Source organism: Prionailurus bengalensis, chromosome A3 (assembly GCF_016509475.1).
Source record: "Prionailurus bengalensis isolate Pbe53 chromosome A3, Fcat_Pben_1.1_paternal_pri, whole genome shotgun sequence".
NCBI lineage: Eukaryota > Metazoa > Chordata > Mammalia > Carnivora > Felidae > Prionailurus > Prionailurus bengalensis.
This window is the reverse complement of record NC_057354.1, coordinates 26,407,018-26,421,904: the sequence shown is the minus strand read 5'-3', so window position 1 is coordinate 26,421,904 and position 14,887 is coordinate 26,407,018. Positions and strand designations below refer to the sequence as shown.

General features: G+C 59.7%; 1 protein-coding gene and 1 long non-coding RNA gene across 5 annotated transcripts in view; one reads left to right on the top strand and one right to left on the bottom strand.

Annotated features, from left to right (window-relative positions):
* The window catches only part of NOL4L (nucleolar protein 4 like), a 127,512-nt gene that overhangs the window by 12,696 nt on the left and 99,929 nt on the right, over positions 1-14,887 (bottom strand). The window lies entirely within an intron of this gene.
* LOC122496388 lies at positions 64-3,544 on the top strand. The gene is made up of 2 exons (XR_006300790.1): positions 64-872; positions 1,332-3,544. It is a non-coding gene; the product is annotated as an uncharacterized LOC122496388 (long non-coding RNA).

The window sequence follows — 14,887 nt, the reverse complement described above, 5'->3', positions numbered from 1 at the left end:
TAACGCGCCCTGGGGGATCGTGGCCACGGCAGCCACAGGGAATACTTGCCCTGTCTTGTCCTCACAGGCGTCTCTGGGCAAGAGGTGAGCCCTGCTGTTGAAGAGGCTAGCTGTGCCCCTGCCTGATGGAGGGGCAGGGCCCCTCTGCCTGAAGCAGGCCATCAGGAGTGGAGCGCCCGTAGTGATCTCCTGCACTCCACACCCGTGACACCACATCCAGGCTCGAGGGAGGCCCAGCCTCAAGGGCCTGGGACTGAGTGGCTGCAGCCTCAGGTCTGACCAGCCTGCTGCACGCCAGAGGTGCTTGGACACCCAGAGCTGGCTTGGGGCCTGACCGGCACCCCCCTCTTCCTCTAACTCGCCACTGCCCTGCCCCTGCACACCCTCTCCCCACAGTGGGCTCTCAGCTTCCTTCATCTGCCCAAGGAAAAAGGGATAATGCCTCCATTGTGACCTCCCCCCTCCCCCCCCCAGTTACCCACTCTTCCCACATGTGGGCCCTGCCTAGTCCTGGCAGCTTACACACAGACAGTGCCCCCCCGCTCCCCCCAGAGCTGCCTTCTGTGCAAGGTCAGGTGGCCTTGGACATCCTGAGCCAGGGCTGCAGGCTCAGGGGGCTGCATTCCTAGCATCTCAATAGGCTATCTCGGCTTTCCAGAGGTGACAACCCAACAAAGCTCTGCCGAGGGCGCCCCCTGCTGCGGAGAGCACAATATTGCCTGGGGGACCTGGGAGGACAAACTTCCAACTGAGGGGCTAGACATTTTCAGATAAAATTCCAGGCCCCTCTCCCCAATCCAGGCCCAGCCTCCTGCTTGATCAACTGAGACGGCGGAGGCCAAAGCAGGTTGAGCTCCCGGGGTCACGGCCAGGTGAGTACCGAGCAGTTCCCGGTGGCGCCCAGGTGCCCCCGGGGCTCGGCACCAGGACCCAGAGCTGGTGGGGGAGGGGGGAACCACAGTGAGCCTAGACCGCATCCCAGGCCACCCCTTTCCCCAGGCCAGGGTCGCGCAAGACCCCACCCCCACTCTCCCAGCCAGCAGATTATGAAGATTTAGTCCCCGGGGCTGGGCATTGGGCACGCGCACCGCCAGAGCGTCCCCATGGCGACCGAGCGGCTCTAGCGCCCCAACCAATCTCTGGCCTCCCGGCTGCCCGGGGGCGGGGCCGGGCTGCCCATCAAGCAGCCGAGCCCGGGGCAGAGGGGGATGGGAAAGGCCGCGGTGAAGTGGCACCCCTCCCCCCCTGGCTGCCGCAGGTCCCCTGGGCCAGGCTGCCCCTCCTTCTCCTCTTCCTCCGGGCAGCTCACGGCTCCCTTCATCCTCCTGCAGGTCAGCTCCAGGCTCTGCTCAAAGCCACCCCACAGCTCCCTGCTTGCTGAACGACACCCCAGAGTCCCTGGGCCTGCGTCCTTGCAACCTCCAGGACCTCACCACGCGTCCGCTGCCCCCCTCCTCCTCCATCACAGATGGGCCTGGTTTTCCTCCAGAAGGATCTCCAGCGACCAGCGCAGATGTTGGCGGAATGAACAAATTGCCCGGCAGTATTTACTGAGCACCTACTGCATGCCCGCACAGTCCCAGGCTGAGAAACAAAGTAACAATGACAACCAAGGTGCCAGCCCTCCTGGAGGGACAGATGCTCATTACCAAACCACAGGAAAGTGGCTGCCCTCCCTCCCTTCATCACACCCACCTCCACCCCACCCCTTTCCAGCACCAGCCTATTCTTGTTCCATAACCTTCCTGCTCTCCAAAGACCCCTGAAGACTATCCTCCAGACTCCCGCTGGGTGTGTTCTTAGTCCCCTGACTTCTGGAGTCCAGACCCCACCCTCCTGGCCACCGCGGGACCTCACATCTCCAGGCCTTTGCTTGGGCTCAGGCTCTGCTGTCTGCCTGCCATGTTGCTTCTAACTCAGAAAATTTCAGTCTACCTTCGAGGCCTGGCTCAATGCTTCCTCCTCAGGGCAGGCCTCCTCTTCCACTGTCCCTGGGAAGGAGTTACAGCCCAATGCCCGTCCTCCTGGGGATACTTCGTGCCTCCTTTGCCTGGCCCAGGGTGAGTTCTGCCGGCTGCCTAGAAGCCCCCACACATGCAGGAGCCTCTTCTGGAGCTGAGGAGCTGGAAGGCAGGGATGGGCCCCTATACTGACTGATCACGTGAACCCCTGTTTGCTCTGGCAGGTGCCCATTCTTAGCCCACCTTATAGGTGAGACTTCACACCCTGGCATCATTCCTAATAGGCCAGCTGCTTGACCTTGGAAGGCTTTGGCTTCCTCTTCTGGAAGGAGGGGTTGCTAGGAAGGCACCATGCTCTGCACACGGTGAGCCAACTGTCCCAACGCAGGGGCGTCAGGCCCACGGCCTCCTGTGGTGCCACACCCCTGCACAGGCCCACAGGTGGCACCCCAACCACCTGCCTCTCTGACTAGGTTTCATTGTGGGAGGACGGACCTCCCTTGCCCTACACCTATGGTGGAAGGGGGAAAGGAGATGCATGCCTACTCCCAGCCTCCCACAGCTCAGGAGCCCAGGGTGGCCCCAGGGCTGTGCATCCTTGCTGCTCGGCCAGACAGCCACAGGCACTGGCTCCGACTGCAACACAGCACCCTCTTCCCAGTACTCCGAGGCTGCTCTCGTCCAGTAAGGGAAGTGGCTGCGCAGGTGGGACCAGGAGGTGTCAGGAGTCCAGACCAGGCATCCTGAGTTTTTAGAAGAAACCGGAAATCTGCACCACTATGTAAATATCCAGATTTTAAAATGTTAATGACTGACTTACATTGTTTCCATTTTGAAAGACCTTGCCAAACCAAATGTGGTCTATCCATGCAATGGAATATTGTTCAGCCCTAAAGAGGAATGAAATACTGTCACACGCTACAACACGGATGAACTCCGAGAGCATTATGCTGATTGAAAGAAGCCAGACACAACGGGACAAATACTGAATGAGTCCCCTTCCACCCAGTGTGTGGATTAGACACATGCATAGAGACAGAAAGCGTATCAGGGCCTGGAGGAGGCGGGACAGGGAGCTGCTGCTTAATGGATATAGTTTGGGGTGAGGAAAACTATATTTTGGAAATAACGGTGCTGGTTGCACAACACTGTCAATGTCCTTAATGCCGCTGAATCGTACGCTTAAAAATGGTTAAAACGTAACATAAGATTTTTATGTTATACATATTTCACCACAAAAGTCCCCCCAAAACCAAAAGAACCCCAAAACCTTGAGCAGGCCAGCGGGCCCCAGTTCACAAGCTCTGTTCCCACCTCCTCCCGCCACAGGCCAAGGCCCTCCCACCTCCGCACCTCGCCCGGGGGCAGGGAAAGCCAGCCACACACACAGCCCACCTCCAGCGTGTGCTCCCCCGTCATCCTGCCGGGGCCGCCCTCAACCCGCGTGCCGACCACCCGCAGCGCCACCCGCTCACGGACTGCCTCCCACTTGGGTCTGTTTTTTGCCAACTGGAGAGGCCGTGGGTTTTAGGCAGAATGCAGAGGGGCCGTGTCACCTTGAAGATGCCACTTTACCTCCTTGAGCCTCGGTTTCCTTTCCAAATGCGTCTCCTGTCAGTAAACCAGGATGCATGAGGTGTAGACAATACTGGCGTAGAGAGTAGGCGCTAAAAAAGAAAAAGCTGGTTCTCTACGCCCCGCTGTCTTCCTTCATAACGCACCTGCTTCCTACACACAGGGCCTCCGGAGGGCCCCGCCAGAGCCCGGGTGCGAAATCTGAGGTGCGCCAGGGAGGAGGAGGGGGAGGCCAGTGCCCGCAGGATGCTCTTCCCACCCTTGTCCCTTCCCTGCCTGAACGCTTCCTGGTGTCAGGCCCATGAGGGGCACTGGGGACTCAGCAGTGAAAAGAGAGGGTGGTCGCTGTCCTGGCGACTCATTCTCCAGTGAGCAAAAAACCAGACACAGGGCTCCAGAAGAGACTGGGCCCCAAAAAGACAGTCGTGAGCTTTCTGGCCCTTGAGCCCCGACGGCAGAGCCCCATCTCCAGAACTCCTCCCAAGGAGGGAGGGACACCAGGAGGGAGGGAAGGAGGGAAGGCTTTTTGTAAGAAGCAGCCCATGGAAGAAGCCTCACGGGAGGAGGCTGAGAAGGCCCTGGGACTAGGGAGAAGGCCCCTGACCCCGGTGGGGGCAAAGGTGCTGCTGGGGAGGGGGGTAAGTGTATCCATCCGTCAGCACCCCCGCCCCGCCCCGGCAGCGGCAGCTGCATGAACGGAGTTCAACCCCCTGAGTGGAAGCCAGACTCCCTCCAGAGGGGGCCCCTTGCTGCCACCCACTGCAGCTGCGCCAGCTGCCTACCTTTTCACTTGCTGTTCCCTCTTCCGACACTCTGTCCCCAGCTGCCTTCCCCCCTCAGGGATTTGCTTCAAGGTCACCTTCTCAGTAAGACCTCCCTGCCCCCGCTCTGACAGGCTGACCCCTTTACCTACTTTTCCCAGACCATTTTAATCACCTTCTGACATACTACGTCTGTGGCCTGTGCCCAGCACCCCTTCCCCACGTAAGCTGCCCCAGCCCGGCAGACCCAGGGTCAGCAGGGCTGTGCTGGGTGGGCCCAGATCACTCCCGCCTCTCCAGAACCCATACCCCTTCCTCTGGGGGAGGGCACCCCGAGTCTTCCAGGGGGAAGTACGTGCCCCACGCCTGGCCAGTCGGCACAGCCCATCCCGGCGGTCAGTGGGCATGTGACCAAGCTGGACCCGTGAAAGTCAATCCTGGGGCTCTGGCTGAGATGTTTGGAAAGAAGTGCTCCCCCAAGCCCCCAGGGCTGCTGAGCCCGTTTGGCAGGGCTGAATAGCTGTCAGGAATAAATCCCCCTTATATCCATCCCTGCCTAAAGCCAAAGAAGAACCTAGACTTTTCGGTTACAGGAGCCAACAGTTTCCTTACTGGGGAAGGTAGCCGGAGTCTCTGAGCGATCCACAATCCTCCCTCTGGGAGGAGCCCAGGGACTGGAGCCCAAGCCAGGCTGTCTCCTCACTGTGGCCCACCACACCCCACTGGGTCGGTCCCCCTAGCTCAGTCCTGAGGTGGCTGGTACCCGCAGGAAGGGCTGGCGGCAGCCCCCGCCCCCGCAGCGCCTGGCACCTTTTGGGGAAAGAAGGAACAGAGAGAAGCGTCAGCACCCCAGGCTGAGGCAAGCTGGGTTCCGGTCCAGTCCCAATTCTTCCCTCCTCCCCACTCCCTCCAAAACAGTGTGATTTAAAGGAGATATAGGCATGTATTCAAACACGTGCCTGAATGAGGCCGGCGGGGCCAGGGCAGGGGGAGCAGGTGCGGGCCTCGCTGTCTCCCGACCTTGGGCACAGCCCGCCTCCTTGGCTCCTCTTATCTGCAGTCCAGGGAGTTGCCGCTGACGCCCTGTTGGGCTCTGACACTTTATGACCCTGTGAAAGAACCCAGCTGGCCCCACGGGCAGCAGGGGCCCTGACACACGGGGTGTGGGAGTCGGGCCCTCCAGGGCGCAGGCCTCCGGCCATGGGTCTCCCCGGGTGGAGACGTGTTCCGGTCCAACCCGTCCCAGACCTGGCCGGAAGTGACCCTCTTGTGTCTACCCGGTCCTCATCCGTGCTGCTGTGGCAGGACGGGCATCCCACCCAAGGCCAGGCTGCTGGAGCCTAGAACAACGCCAGCAGGGTGAGACTGCCCCCAGCCTGTGACTGTGTGTGAACAACAGACAGAAGGGCGCCCTGAGTGGCCGCAGGGGAGCCGCTGGGGGGTGCACCCCTTCTGAACGTTTCCACAAAGCCAGGCCTCCCCGGCTCTGGCAAAGGACACCTCCCGATTCGGGCAGGACGTGGAGCCCACCACCTGTGCCCGGAACGCCTCGGGCAGGGAAGGGCCGAGGTGCCCATCTATTTAACGTGGGGCGATGTGCTGCTATTCCAATGGGGGAATTAGCGATGAATGGGGGAAATTGTTCCTCCCTCTGTCCCGTCTCCAGAAGGAGACAAAAACCCCTTTTACCTCGGCAAACAATGCCCTTATGTGGGCGCCAGCGCCCCGCAGCCCGCACAAGCCCGGCTCTGTGCGAGCCGCCAATCGCCACACCGGGCTCTGGGGCCGCAGCCAGCGGCACCCTCTCCCAGTGGGTGACCCGCACCAGCTCCCAGGGCGGGCTGGGAAAAGGTGGGAAGGTACCCCACCACTGAGACCACGGGCCGGGCCTGTGGCCGCGCCACCCGGCATGCCCAGCGCGGGCTGCCTTCTGCGGCCAGAGGGGCGGCGGCTGAGGCAGCGCCCCCTCCTCCGTGGGCTTCTGTCACAGTGGCGGCCAGGAGGGGGAGAGGAGGGGGCATCGATAATTCACACACAAAAGAGCTGGGCTGGGGGGAGGAGGGGGGTAGAGGGCTGGAGCCGGCAGCCCCACCATGGGCTGGGAGGAGTAGACACCAGGGCAGGCGCAGGGAGTCTGCAGAGCCGGCCCTTCCTCCTCCTCCGCCCGCGCTCTGAATTTGGGTGTGCACCTCACCAGGGCCGGTCCCCGCCTGCTCTGACAAAGGCCAGTGGCCTGGGCCATGTTTACATGATGCATAGTTCCCAGGAGCACCAGGCTCCTGGCAGGCTACCCTGCTCTTCCTCCCGGAAGGAAGGGGGAGGGCCTTGGGGTCAGACGGGGGACACAGAGGAGTTGGACGAGGCGGTCTTGCTGGGATCCCACCATCCTGGGTGACAGGGCCACACGGGGTGCCCACCCCGCGGTCTGGCCGTCAGGCCCCCGGCTGCCCACCGAACCGTCCCTTCAAAGCGTCCCATTCCACCCTTGTGGTTCCAGGGGCAGGCCGGCCCCTGCTCCCCACCGGCCTCCGCTCTTGCCTCCTAATGCCACGGACCCAGGGACGCCGGCACCTCTACTCCACAGCATCGCCTTCCTGCCCGGCCTTTTGCAGGTCGTTCCTTAGGCAGGCACCGACGCCCAGGCCCTCAGAGACTAGAGCAGTGCTGTCCAATAGAAACAGAACGTGAGCCAGCCATGGACTTTCCCGTTTTCTAGTAGCCACATTTAAAAAGTGAAAAGAAACAGAGAGAATGAATTTTAATAATCTATTTTATTTAGCCCAATATAGTCAAAATCTTATTTCAACAAGGAGTCAATACTATGTTAAAACTGAGCTATTTTACATTCTTTTTTCATACGACGCCTTTGAAACTCAGTGCGTATTTCACACACACAGCACACCTCAGTTTGCAGGAGCCTTTCTAACAGCCATCTACAGCCATAGTATCAGACAGCGCAGACCTAGATTTCCCCCTCAAACTGAAATCCTGTCTCTCAGTGCAGGAGCCCCTAGTGAGGTGTCTGACCCACAGATGAGTTGGGTCTTGGGGGCAGGGGGCCGGAGCAGGGCTGGCATCAGGGCACTGGGGACGGGTGCCACCTTCAGTGGGGGAGATACTAAGTGTCAGGTGCCAGGCACACTGTTCCCGATCTGCACAAGCACCCCACGGCAGGCATCGGGGAGGAACCAGGGGCTCCCCGAGGGGAGTCATCGGCGATCACACCGCGTGTGTGGCAAAGCCCAGACGGGCCCCCGATTTCCCAAGGCACCTGCCCTCTTTCTCCTCTAGGCCTCCATTTGCCCATCTGTACCATGGGATGGTCCCTACCTCTGCCGCCACCCCACTTCCTTCGGCTTCTCCCCCAACACACACTGGTCAGGTATGCCCAGCGGGAGGTGCTCCCGCTATGGACAGGCTGGGTCTGTGTCTTCCCAGGCCTGACATCTCCCTGGCCCCACCCTCTAGGTCAAGCACGGGCAGCGAGAAATCCATGCTAACTCAACGTACAAAGCTCCAGCCAATATGCCCACTGCACCCCTACAACCCCCCCCCCCCCCCCACCAAACAAATCGTGTGTTCTGAGAGCAAACAGAGCCACTTCAGGTGACCATGTGTGGATGATTCACGGGGCAGGGCCCGGGCCCCAAAGCCTGTGTGTGTGTGTGTGTGTGTGTGTGTGTGTGTGTGTGGCATCTGAGGGCCCTGGAAGGTCCTCCACCAGCCTTCCCAGAAGCTGGCCTGGGTTCGGTGCACCTCAGTCCTTAGGTCAGAGTGATGACGCCACCATGGCTCCGGTCACTTCCTGGTTCCCGAGAAAGCTGCCATTCGACAGACTGGGGTGGCAATGCCTCTCTTGCACAGCCTCCACCCACCCTGGGTATGCTCTCCAGCACAGCAGGGCTGTGTCTGCAGAGGGTCAATGGAAAACTGGGGTCTAACGCATCCTAGACAGAGGGGCAGGAACAGCAGGACGGCTCTGATCTCCCCGACAGGCCGGCAGATGCAGGCTAATCTCCCAGGGGTGTGTGGGGGGTCGCCCTCTCCCTTAGCAGGTCAACCTCATCACCCCAGGCCAGGGAGTCTGTCCTGCTCTAATGTCCTCACAGGCATCTGGGGGCCTAAGACCCTGGCAGCCCACACAAGGCCAGGGCTGTGCAGGCCCCGCCTGCTCCTGGGATAAAGGGATCCCTCGGTGCTGTCTCCCAGCCTCTCTCACCCTTCAGTGGCTGGAGGCCAGGACAGCCTAGCATTGTCTGTGCAGCCAGCGGCCCAGCTGATGATGGACACTTTCCTGTGACCCAGGACTGCCAGGGTGGCCCATGGCCAATCCCCAGAAAGACTTGGGCCCCAGTTCTCTGTTCCTTGGGGGAGGGCAGGGCAGAGGGATCATTCCGTGTGGATGTTTGGAGCCTTGACTAGGAACAAACAGCTCGTGCTCTGGAAGGAGGGAGTGTGACCTGTAGCCAGAGAATGGGGCCCAGACCCGGTTTCTAGCCTTAGCTTAGACAAGTAGGGTCAGGGGTGGCCAGGGCCAAGACGACCACAGGTGTGAAAGAGAGAAAGCTCAGTTTAAAAGCTCACTGCAGGACAAGTCCCTCAGAAGCCATCCCCAGTTGGCCACGGTGAAGGGGCCACAATCCTCCCCCAATGTGACAGTGACCAGGGCAGACACGCAACCATGAGCATTGGGGTCCCCAGGGAGTCAGCTGTAAGCAAACCATAAAGCTCCAACCCCAGCAGTGGGCCTGCCAGAGGGCGGGCACCATCCACAGAGCACACTAAGTATCCGGAGCACAGGGGTGGTGTTGGGGACTGTCTGAGCCCGAATGGCCTGCTCCCAACTCCTACTGAGCCCTTCCCCACTAGCAGGGCGGCCTCTGTCCTCTCACTTGCATGAGCAGCATCCACCCCTTGCTGGGAACCCTCCCATGGCGTCCTCAGTGCCCAGGAGCCTTCTCCTTGGACAGCAGAACAATCTCACAGCTGCCTGCCTAGCTACCTGCCTGTGTGGAAGCTTGGAGACAGGGTCAGCCGGATCCAGAGGCAGGGGCTTGAAGGACTCAGGGTCCCGGGCACATATGAGCAGGGTGTGTGACAGGAGTTCACAAGATGCCAGGACAAGCTGTGAGTACCTGACCCCCCATCCCAGCTCTTTCCAAAGAAGCAAGGCTCTGGGTGGGTGGGTGTGTGTGTGTGTGTGTGTGTGTGTGTGTGTGTGTGTGTGTGTGTTGTACAGCAGGAGCAAGGAACACTGGTGTGACGCTGTAAGGGAGCTGTGGTCAGGACCACATGGGGATCATGTGGCAGACGGGACCCAGAGGGACCTGAACAGATAGAGAGACTGGACGGGACCAAGTGAGGCTGGTGAAGAGTCTGGAAATTGGGACCAGTGAGGAGAACCCCTCAGCCTTTCAAGGGAGGCCCTGACCTACCAACAGCCCCTCAGCCCGCGCGTGCCAGTTGGCAGTGAGCCTGGGCGCCGGGCCCTCCAGCACAGCCCCCTGCACCAGGCTGGCCACTTATGAGGAAAAGGCCCCACACCCATTTGTTGAGCCTCTCCCGTCCCAGGCTTGCGCTAAGCTCTGTCACTGCCTCACCCAGCTCTCATCTCTCTGTCCAGTGAGGGCAGATCACTGCCCCAGGCCCCACAGCAAGGAGCGAGGAGTTGCGAGTGGAGGCAGGACCGAGCCTGGGGCAGGGCAGCAGGGCTACAGCCGCCCCCTTCCCCTGCACACTACGCTGCAGGGAGGTGGGGGAGGCACACTGGGAGAAGCCCCGGCAGGTGAGGAAAGGAGGGACAGCCCCACTGCTCCCCAGGGGACAGCCCCTGCTGCCCGGGCTGCGTTTCTGGGCGGTGAAGGGCCTACTTATCAGCAGGCAGGAAGCCTTGGTCTTCTCTCAAAGAGCTCCCAAGGACCTCAGGTCTAATGGTCACATTAGCCTGTCCTACATCAGCAGAAGCCAGGAATCAGAGCCAATGACTTGCCGAGGACCACCGGGCAGGGACGGGACTGGCCAGAACCAGCTCAGGAGACCCATGGCACAGTGCCAGGGCCTGCCTGCAGGGGGCCACGTCCAACTGAGACCTGGCCCACAGACATGGCCCCAACTCTCTCCATCCTCCTGGCTGCAGCCTCCCTGCCCCATCTCTCCTGTTTGGAGGCTGGAGTCCTGGGGAGCTTCTGGAGACATGTGACCCAGGAAACCCCCAGCCCTGGCATTCAGCACCTTTTCCCCTGCCCAGCCTCCTCCCTGGGAGGAGCACGGATGTGCTTGCTACCTGAGCCTCCCAGGCACACCTCAGGCCCCCTGTGCCTGCCTTCAACATCACACCAAACACAGCCTGCTTGCTCCCACGGGCCTCCTCTGGTCCCCCATCTCTGCCACTAGCTGCTCAACAGCCATTGGTTGAGCTGCTTCTCCATGGTCAGAGCTGGGGGTAACGGACAGAAGAGGACACTCATCCCGGTGCAGGGCCCTGACCCTGAGGATGCCCCCTGTGGCGCTGTCTGAAACAATGAAAAAGAGGAACTCAAATGTCCTTCCCCACAAGTGGCCCAAACGCTTGCTCCAGAGTCAGAGAGACTTGTGGTCTGGGCAAGTTACCTCCCCCTCAGGAGAGGACATGTCCTTCCCTGTAGGAAAGGCATGGTCATAGCTCTGAGCACCCAGCAGGCTTGGGAACGGTGATTCCAGTCACTAGGATGACTGGACAGTCTTCAAAAAATGCCACATCACTGACAGGAGAGGCAAATAACATTAAGAAGAAAAAAAGGTGGCTGCAACACTACAGCCTTTTTTTTTTTCACAAGACTTTTATTATATGCAAAGAAAAGACTGAGAAAAATATGCCCCAAATATTGGTATTTTTTTCTTTTCTTTTGCTCCATTTTCCCCCCTAAAATTTCTACAATAAATGTAATATTTGTGAAACCAGGGGAAACCTAAGATAGGTTTCTACAGAGGCACACCTGCCCTCAGGAGGCTTACAGCCTGGCAGGGATCCCACATTCTTGTGCCTGTCCCTCTCTGCCTGACTCCTCAAAGGCAGGAACAGGGGCTCAATCTTCCCATGACCAAACTGATAAGAGTCCTGAAAGAACTGAAGACCACCCCCCCCCCCCACACGCCCTGCCAGTGCCTTTGGTCATGGGCACCAGAGGGGAGGCTCCAAACCCTCCCCATCTGCAGGAAGGGAGTGCCGGCACCAGGTCGCCAGAGGGAGGGAAGAAGAGAGGCCCAGTGTGGTGTCCTGTGGGCCTATAGGAGCAGTCTCGTCTGAGAGGCACATACAAGGGGCCCTGAAATGCCCCAGGACACCACACAGCCCCTGGTCGGCAATCCCCACCCCCACAATCCTGCAGGAAGACGACCATGCAGGAAGAGGGAAGCGGGACCCTCTGCTCTCCCCTGGCGCTGGCTTCCTGTCTGCCGGAGAGGTGAGTAATGTCCGCTCCCCACCCCCTCGCATCCCTTCTGGAGGCCAGGCCTCACATTTTCCGTTCAGGAAGGGGCAGAGCAAGAGGCCAGTGAAGCACATCAAGGAGAAATCAAGGAGTAGGCCCTGGCCTGGCCCCGCCCTCTACAGCCCAGACTGCCTGGCCCGCCCATGGCCCCCTGGGACCCTGGCCTGGCCGGCATCTGAAGCCTGGGGGGCCTGCCTGCGGGCTTGCCTTGCCCATGTGTGTGCTCTTGTTCACCATTTCATTCGTGCATCCATTTGACAGACCATTACCCCCACCTGCTCTGTGCCAGGCTCTGTGCTGGGTTCTGGGGTCCTAGCTTTCAGGGTGCTTATGCTCTCTGGGGGAGAGATGGACATTAGGCAGATAATCCCACCGACGGGACATGACTACAGACTGACAAACTGGTCCCAAGTCAACTCCAGACTACAGTGTCTCTGGACAAAGTCTCAACAGCTAGCTTCTCCCAGGCGTCTTCTCTCTACCCCAGAAGACACCCCCTGAGCCAAGTGTCTTTCCAGGCACCTGTGATGTACACAGAGTTCCATTTGGACTCATAGGCCAAAGCCTCAGATAGCACCTAGCTGCAGGTCTGGAAAAGACTCGGCCACGTGTGGGCAAGAGGCCTCAGCAGGAACAGCCTGGATCACTCTGGCCCCAAGAAGCCAGTGCTTGGAATACATGAGGGGAAGCTCCTCTGGTTCCCAGGCTCCCCCCTACACCATCTTCTGGGGAATTTCACACATGGCCAATACCTGCCAAGGCAGAAACAGGAGGGCAGCCTCCTTTGGCACTACCCCGAGAAGGGTCAGATCACCCAAATTCTCTTCATCATCTCCTACGTCTCATGAGGTGGGACAAGACTGTATGCTCACCCATGGCAGCGACAGCCCCCAGCAGGGAAGCACCTTGTGCGTGGTGTGCCCCTCCCCCACCCCGGCCCAGTGTCTGCTGCTGTGATTTCAGGGAGCCAGGAACAGCACCCAGAAAAGAGATCCGTGAAGTACATCCTTGCAGGCAGTGGCGGGCTTGGGGGGAAAAGCACAACCATGCATGTTTCAGGGCGAGTGCATTCCCACTCCCTGCACATCTCAGAGGCAAGTTCCCAGGGGTGAAAGCTGGTGTGCTAATTCACTTCTGCTCTCGGCACGGGGACCTGGCCCGCCAAGACCGAGTCTTCATCTGCATTTGTTAAAATTTGAAAAGGGAAGGAGAGAAGAGGGGGTGGTGAAGGCAGGCGGGGGGGGGGGGGGGGGGGGGGGGGGGGGAGGGGAAAGAGGAGGGCCCAACACATACACCTACAGGTGTGAATGTGTGCAAGCTACCTGGCTTCCCGAAATGGTTCTGGGCCGCATCACTGGCCAGCACGAGTGGTGCACTCCCTGGGACAGCCTTGGAAGCCCCCACACTTTCTGGCTAAGGGAAAAGACCCAGGTGCTCAGATTGGGGATATCCTCAGGAACAAAGAACTCAACTGGTCCCCAACAAGGGTGGGCCTATATCCCCTCCGGATGGTGTGCTCAGAGGTAGGTCTCGATGAATGTCTGTTTCTTTATTCATTCAGGCAACAAATATTCAGCAGGCCCCTATAACATGCCAAGCATACAGCTGGAGTCACTGGGGACAGAGTAGAGAGCAAGATTGACATGGTCTGTGCCTGCAGGACTCACAATGGGGGCTTTAGACCTCATCTTTCCAATTTGCCAGCTCCACGGAGGACCGAGGGCCGGAGACCACACAGCAAGCCACCACGGAGGGTTGTGGCTAGGTTCGGAGTCCAGGGTAGACCAGAGCCTCTGCTTGGCCTGTCCCCACCCCGGTCCTTCGTTAACAGGGGATACGAGAACACCCCGTAGTCTGACGGTCTCCCGTTGATTCACTGATGGGAGCAGGATCTCGGCTTGTGTCTGCACTGTAAGCACCTTCAGAGAGGGGAGCTGGCTGCGTGCCACTGTGGGGGCTGGGGGGCTGGAGGAGGGCTCTAGGCCAGGTCTGTACCCAGCCAAAACCCTATGGGAACCCACTGCTCTGGATAAACACAGCAGTCACCAATAGATCCAGGACCAGCAGGGGCAGCAGAGACCAGGCCAGACAACTGGGCTTTCTCAAGGCCTGCGACCCCCGCACTGGGTCTAGGTCGGCCTCCGGCCAGCACATCAGCCCACAGCCTCCAGACACAGCCTCTGATTAAATAATTAAATTGATGGTATCACAGTCAACACCGTCCTCCCTGTCTCCAGCTCGGGCTGCCTGCCCTGATAAACACCCTGGCACTGTCAGCAGGCCAGCCTGCTTCAGCCCAGTGCCCACAACCAGGAAGGCCTGGGGCGGTGGGAGGGGCAGGGGGACTGCAGGACTACACCCAGGCCGGCTCCCCCTGGGAAGCTCTTGTGGGACCAGCTGCAGGATGTGCCGACCCCAGTCTCTGCTTTATCTTCGTGACCAGCCAAGCCCCGGGCAGTGGGGCAAATGATGCTGAGGAATCCCTGCGACCCTCACAGAAATACTCCCTTCTGCTACCTGAGCCTGGAAACTCCCCACAAAGTGCCAAGTCTCCCTGGGAGATGTCTCCAACAAAAATCAGACTCCTAAAGGACGGTTTTGAGCAACAATAACATAAGACTTTTTCAAGAGTGAGTTGCGGGAATATGGCCCCCATTCAGTCCTACTACTCTGAGTTTTTAAAAAAAATGTTCTGGATCCTTCTTGGGAAGGTATAACCCTATGCCCTTGGCTGAGCTCTGCTGGCACAGCCCTTGGTGTGGCCTTTGGGCGTGGCCTTTGATCGGCTCAGATGAGGAGGGAGGTCAGCTGCTGGGCACTTCCGAGCCCCAGAACCCCCAGCAGCATGTGGCTGCCCCCACCCTGTGGGAATACTGGGAGGCGGTTACTGGTCTGGGAGGCTCTGGTGGGGAGGCTCACAGCACGAGGGGGTCGTGCCGACCTCACGAGGTGTCAGGGCACAAAAGTCTTTTCTTTCCCAGCAGCCTTATACTCCAGGCCCGGCAGAACCACCCTCTGGGCTCCCCAGCCCCTAGCCCAGCTTCCCCAGCTGCCTCCAGGCTGGGTCTCCTCCCAGACAAAGCCGGATTCAGGCCTGTGAGGGCAGTCGGGAGGCAGGCGT